Genomic DNA, 6,926 nt, shown 5'->3' on the forward strand with positions numbered 1-6,926 from the left:
GGGCCCATGCCAAGGCATCCCTTCCCCCTGAGGGACCCAGCCACACAAGAGTATAGTATAGAATAGAGTTTATTCGGGGAATGGGGGAGGCGAGTTAAAAGGAGAGAGAGAGAGAGAGAGAGAGAGAGAGAGAGAGAGAGAGAGAGAGAGAGAGAGGAGAAAGAAAGAGAGAGAGAAAAGGAGAAGAAGAAGAAGAAGAAGAAGAAGAAGGAGGAGGAGGAGGAGGAGGAGGAGGAGGAGGAGGAGAAGAAGAAGAAGAAGAAGAAGAAGAAGAAGAAGGAGAAGAAGAAGAAGAAGAAGAAGGAGAAGAAGAGAAGTAGAAGCCAGCCATGACCACATGGTGGGGGGAAGGGAATGGTAAGAGAGAGCAGGAGCAAGAGTCAAGAGAGGCAAGAGAGAGGAGGGAGCAAGCAGTTCCTTTTATAGTGGGCTAGATCTACCTGGCAGTTGCCAAGTAACTGTAGGGTGGAGTTTAGAGAGAATGCTAATATTGACTGTGAAGTCAGACCCTAACAATGGAGAAACCACACAGGCACCACCCGAGTTAGAATAAAACCCAAAGCCCATCCTGCTCTGTGTGTTTGCTCTTCCAAGCACACCCTCTTTCTCAAGAGTAAAGCTGCCTCATCCAGACACTTCAGTTGGAGTTGTGGTCTCTTTTACTGCAACCCAGACTTAGTTCTAATGTTCTGAGCAGCCACATAGGAAATCCAGTTTGTCTGCCAGAAAGCAAGGTCATATATGTGCAGCTGCACAAGGCAGATCTTGGGTGTTCTGCCGAATCCGTTTGAAGGTAGTGTCCACAATCTTGCGTGTTCCGCTGAATCCGTTTGCAAGCAGTGTCCACACAGATGCCTATGCTTTCCTGGGAGAGTTATCAAGTGGAAATGGAAGCTAAACCACATTACTGCATATAACCCAGAAAGAAATTAGTGTGTTGTTTGAAACTAAGTTTTGAGATAATGTGTTAAATAGCAAAAGTTAACTAGAGCAGAAATGGATGGGATGACGCCTGATCTATAAGAGTTAAGAAAACCACTGAAGAACAGCTGAACTAACACAATGCAGATAGACATAAGATTAAAAGATATAGAAATAATTACACATGCCCTAATATGGCCAGCTCGTATTACTATGTGTCCGCAACACAGAGAACAGCGGATACAAGCCACAAACTGCACCCTGTGGTCTTGCAGCTGCAGAGCTGCAGCCCCTGAAAGTAACACTGTTTCAAGAATGAGCAGTGTTTTCCCCTGGAAGTCGCACAACAAAGCTTTGTAGCCCCCTCCAGCAATGTTGCCATGTCCTGAATAAAAGGCTGGTATCGTTGTAATTATGTTTTAATTACAGTCTCAGCGTCCTCATCTCAAGTTGTAATAAAATTTCTTTCTAATATAAAAATAAAGGCAAATTCTATTTACATAGCCTCTCTTTGCTAGTAATGACTGAGCAGGTATGCGGCCTAGAGAAATTGACACATCTGGCTTCATGCTGATCTGTGGCATTCCATAGTACTGTAATTGAGTAAAATGCCCAACACAGGGAGAAAAATCACACTCTCTAGAGACAAAAATAACTTGGAGGAATACAAGAAGTTGGGTGGAAGTGATGTTTTTAGAAAGTGGCATTTTCCGAGTGGAATTTGCCTCAGCATCAGCGGGAGACATCTTGGATCCGGGACTCTGACGAAAGTAGTATGCACAGGTGAGAGTGTGGACTACAGAAGCTAACAGCTTCTGGGACAGGCAGGAGCCACAGAGCTTCTGAGGCAGCCCCCTTTTAGGGCTCCAGACATCTGGGCACCTTCCTGGCCAGAGGATAGGTGTCCGCCCAGCACTGGAGGGCTTTGCAGGAGCACCTGGGGGAGCCATCTTTATTCCCAGATCCCTCCAAGACTAGTCTGTGCAGGTGAGAGTGGGGACTACAGAAGCTAACAGCTTCTGTGACAGGCCGAAGCAACACAGCTTCTGGGACAGGTCCTGTTTTGGGCCTTCATCTTCGGCCAGGAGGGAGGTCTGAACACCAGATATCTGTGCACCTTCCCTGTAAGAGGAGAGCTTGTCTGCAGAGAGTGCTCTGACCACTGAAACTCAGAGGAGAGAGCTAGTCTCCCAGGTCTGCTGATAGAGGCTAACAGAATCAAGAGAGGAACAATCTCTAACCAGAGACAACTACAACAACTAACTCCAGAGATTACCAGATGGCAAAAGGTAAACTTAAGAATCTTACTAACAGAAACCAAGACCACTCACCATCATCAGAACTGAGCATTCCCACTTCGCCCAGTCCAGAGCACCCCAACATACCTGAAAAGCTAGACCCAGATTTAAAAGCATATCTCATGATGATGGTAGAGGACATCAAGAAGGACTTTAATAACTCACTTAAAGAAATATAGGAGAACACGGCTAAACAGGTAGAAGACCTTAAAGAGGAAGCACAAAAATCCCTTAAAGAATTGCAGGAAAACACCACCAAACAGGTGATGGATTTGAATAAAACCATCCAAGACCTAAAAAAAGAAGTAGACACAATAAAGAAAACCCAAAGTGAGGCAACACTGGAGATAGAAACAATAGGAAAGAAATCTGGAACCATAGATGCAAGCATCAGCAACAGAATACAAGAGATGGAAGAGAGAATCTCAGGTGCAGAAGATTCCATAGAGAACATCGGCACAACAATCAAAGAAAATGGAAAATGCAAAAAGATCCTAACTCAAAACACCCAGGAAATCCAGGACACAATGAGAAGACCAAATCTACGGATAATAGGAGTAGATGAGAATGAAGATTTTCAACTCAAAGTACCAGCAAATATCTTCAACAAAATTATAGAAGAAAACTTCCCAAACCTAAAGAAAGAGATGCCCATGAACATACAAGAAGCCTACAGAACTCCAAATAGACTGGACCAGAAAAGAAATTCCTCCCGACACATAATAATCAGAACAACAAATGCACTAAATAAAGATAGAATATTAAAAGCAGTAAGGGAAAAAGGTCAAGTAACATACAAAGGCAAGCCTATCAGAATTACACCAGATTTTTCACCAGAGACTATGAAAGCCAGAAGAACCTGGACAGATGTTATACAGACACTAAGAGAATACAAATGCCAGCCCAGGCTACTATACCCAGCCAAACTTTCAATTACCTTAGATGGAGAAATGAAAGTATTCCACAACAGAACCAAGTTCACACATTATGTTTCCACGATTCCCGCCCTTCAAAGGATAATAACAGAAAAAAAAAAAAAAAACCAGTACAGGGACGGAAACCCTGTCCTAGAAAAAGCAAGAAGGTAATCCCTCAACAAACCTAAAAGAAGACAGCCACAAGAACAGAATGCCAACTTTAACAACAAAAATAATAGGAAGCAACAATTGCTTTTCCTTAATATCTCTTAATATCAATGGACTCAACTTCCCAATAAAACAACATAGACTAACAGGCTGGCTACATAAACAGGACCCAACATTTTGCTGCTTACGGGAAACTCATCTCAGGGAAAAAGATAGACACTACCTCAGAATGAAAGGCTGGAAAACAATTTTCCAAGCAAATGGTCTGAAGAAACAAGCTGGAGTAGCCATTCTAATATCTAATAAAATCGACTTCTAACCCAAAGTCATCAAAAAAGACAAGGAGGGACACTTCATACTCATCGAAGGTAAAATCTTCAAAGAGGAACTCTCAATTCTGAATATCTATGCTCCAAATGCAAGAGCAGCCACATTCATTAAAGAAACTTTAGTAAATCTCAAAGCACACATTGCACCTCACACAATAATAGTGGGAGACTTCAACACACCACTTTCACCAATGGACAGATCATGGAAACAGAAACTAAACAGGGACACAATGAAACTAACAGAAGTTATGAAACAAATGGATCTGACAGATATCTACAGAACAATTTATCCTAAAACAAAAGGCTATACCTTCTTCTCAACACCTCATGGTACCTTCTCCAAAACTGACCACATAATTGGTCACAAAACAAGCCTCAACATATACAAAAATATTGAAATTGTCCCATGCATCCTAACAGATCACCATGGACTAAGGTTTATCTTCAATAACAGAATAAATAATAAAAAGCCAACATTCACGTGGAAACTGAACAACATTCTTCTCAATGATACCTTGGTCAAGGAAGGAATAAAAAAAGAAATTAAGGACTTTTTGGAGTTTAATGAAAAGGAAGACACAACATACCCAAACTTATGGGACACAAATAAAGCATTTCTAAGAGGAAAACTCATAGCTCTGAGTGCTTCCAAAAAGAAACTAGAGAGAGCACACATTAGCAGCTTGACAACACATCTAAAAGCTCTTGAACAAAAGGAAGCAAATTCACCCAAGAGGAGTAGACTGCAGGAAATAATCAAACTCAGGGGCGAAATCAACCAAGTGAAAACAAGAAGAACTATTCAAAGAATCAACCAATCGAGAAGCTGGTTCTTTGAGAAAATCAAGATAGATAAACCCTTAGCCAGACTCACTAGAGGGCACAGGGAAATCACCCTAATTAACAAAATCATAAATGAAAAGGGAGACATAACAACAGATCCTGAAGAAATCCAAAACACCATCAGATCCTTCTACAAAAGGCTATACTCAACAAAACTGGAGAACCTGGATGAAATGGACAAGTTTCTAGACAGATACCAGGTACCAAAGTTAAATCAAGATCAGGTTAATGATCTAAACAGTCCTATATCCCCTAAAGAAATAGAAGCAGTCATTAATAGTCTCCCAACCAAAAAAGCCCAGGACCAGATGGGTTTAGTGTAGAGTTCTATCAGACCTTCAAAGAAGATCTAATCCCACTTCTTCACAAACTATTCTACAAAATAGAAACAGAAGGTACTCTACCCAACTCATTCTATGAAGCCACAATTACTCTGATACCTAAACCACAAAAAAGACCCAACAAAGATAGAGAACTTCAGACCAATTTCCCTTATGAATATCGATGCAAAAATCCTCAATAAGGTTCTTGCTAACCGAATCCAAGAACACATCAAAACAATCATCCATCCTGACCAAGTAGGTTTCATCCCAGGGATGCAGGGATGGTTCAATATACAGAAATCCATCAACGTAATCCAGTATATAAACAAACTCAAAGACAAAAACCACATGATCATCTCGTTAGATGCTGAGAAAGCATTTGACAAAATCCAACAACCACTCATGATAAAAGTCTTGGAAAGATCAGGAATTCAAGGCCCATACCTAAACATGATAAAAGCAATCTACAGCAAACTGGTAGCCAACATCAAAGTAAATGGTGAGAAGCTGGAAGCAATCCCACTAAAATCAGGGACTAGACAAGGCTGTCCACTCTCTCCCTACCTATTCAACTTTGTACTTGAAGTCCTAGCCAGAGCAATTAGACAACAAAAGGAGATCAAGGGGATACAAATTGGAAAGGAAGAAGTCAAATTATCACTTTTTGCAGATGATATGATAGTATATATAAGTGACCCTAAAAATTCCACCAGAGAACTCCTAAGCCTGATAAACAGCTTCAGTGAAGTAGCTGGATATAAAATTAACTCAAACAAGTCAATGGCCTTTCTCTACACAAAGGACAAACAGGCTGAGGAAGAAATTAGGGAAACAACACCCTTCTCAATAGTCACAAACAATATAAAATACCTTGCTGTGACTCTAACTAAGGAAGTGAAAGATCTGTATGATAAGAACTTCAAGTCTCTGAAGAAAGAAGTTAAAGAAGATCTCAGAAGATGGAAAGATCTCCTATGCTCATGGATTGGCAGGATCAATATAGTAAACATGGCTATCTTGCCAAAAGCAATCTACAGATTCAATGCAATCCCCATCAAAATTCCAAATCAATTCTTCAACAAATTAGAAAGGGCAATCTGCAAATTCATCTGGAATAACAAAAAACCTAGGATAGCAAAAACTCTTCTCAAGGATAAAAGAACCTCTTTTGAAATCACTATGCCTGACCTAAAGCTGTACTACAGAGCAATTGTGATAAAAACTGCATGGTACTGGTATAGCAACAGACAAGTAGACCAATGGAACAGAATTGAAGACCCAGAGATGAACCCACACATCTATGGTCACTTGATCTTTGACAAGGGAGCTAAAACCATCCAGTGGAAAAAAGACAGCATTTTCAACAAATGGTGCTGGCACAACTGGTGGTTATCATGTAGAAGAATGTGAATTGATCCATTCCTATCTCCTTGTACTAAGGTCAAATCTAAGTGGATCAAGGAACTCCACATAAAACCAGAGACACTGGAACTTATAGAGGAGAAAGTAGGGAAAGGCCTAGAAGATATGGGTACAGGAGAAAAATTCCTGAATGGAACAGCAATGGCTTGTGCTGTAAGATCCAAAATCGACAAATGGGACCTCATAAAATTGCAAAGCTTCTGCAAGGCAAAAGACACCGTCAATAAGACAAAGAGACCACCAACAGATTGGGAAAGGATATTTACCTATCCTAAAACTGATAGGGGAATAATATCCAATGTATATAAAGAACTCAAGAAGGTGGACTCCAGAAAATCAAATAACCCCATTAAAAAATGGGGCTCCGAGCTGAACAAAGAATTCTCACCTGAGGAATACTGAATGGCTGAGAAGCACCTGAAAAAATGTTCAACATCCTTAATCATCAGGGAAATGAAAATCAAAACAACCCTGAGATTCCACCTCATACCAGTCAGAATGGCTAAGATCAAAAATTCAGGTGACAGCAGATGCTGGCGAGGATGTGGAGAAAGAGAAACACTCCCCCATTGTTGGTGGGATTTTAAGCTTGTACAACCACTCTGGAAATCAGTCTGGCGGTTCCTTAGAAAATTGGACATAGTACTATTGGAGAATCCCGCAATACCTCTCCTGGGCATATACCCAGAAGATGTTCCAACTGGT

Source organism: Mus musculus, chromosome 5 (assembly GCF_000001635.26).
Source record: "Mus musculus strain C57BL/6J chromosome 5, GRCm38.p6 C57BL/6J".
Classification (NCBI taxonomy): domain Eukaryota; kingdom Metazoa; phylum Chordata; class Mammalia; order Rodentia; family Muridae; genus Mus; species Mus musculus.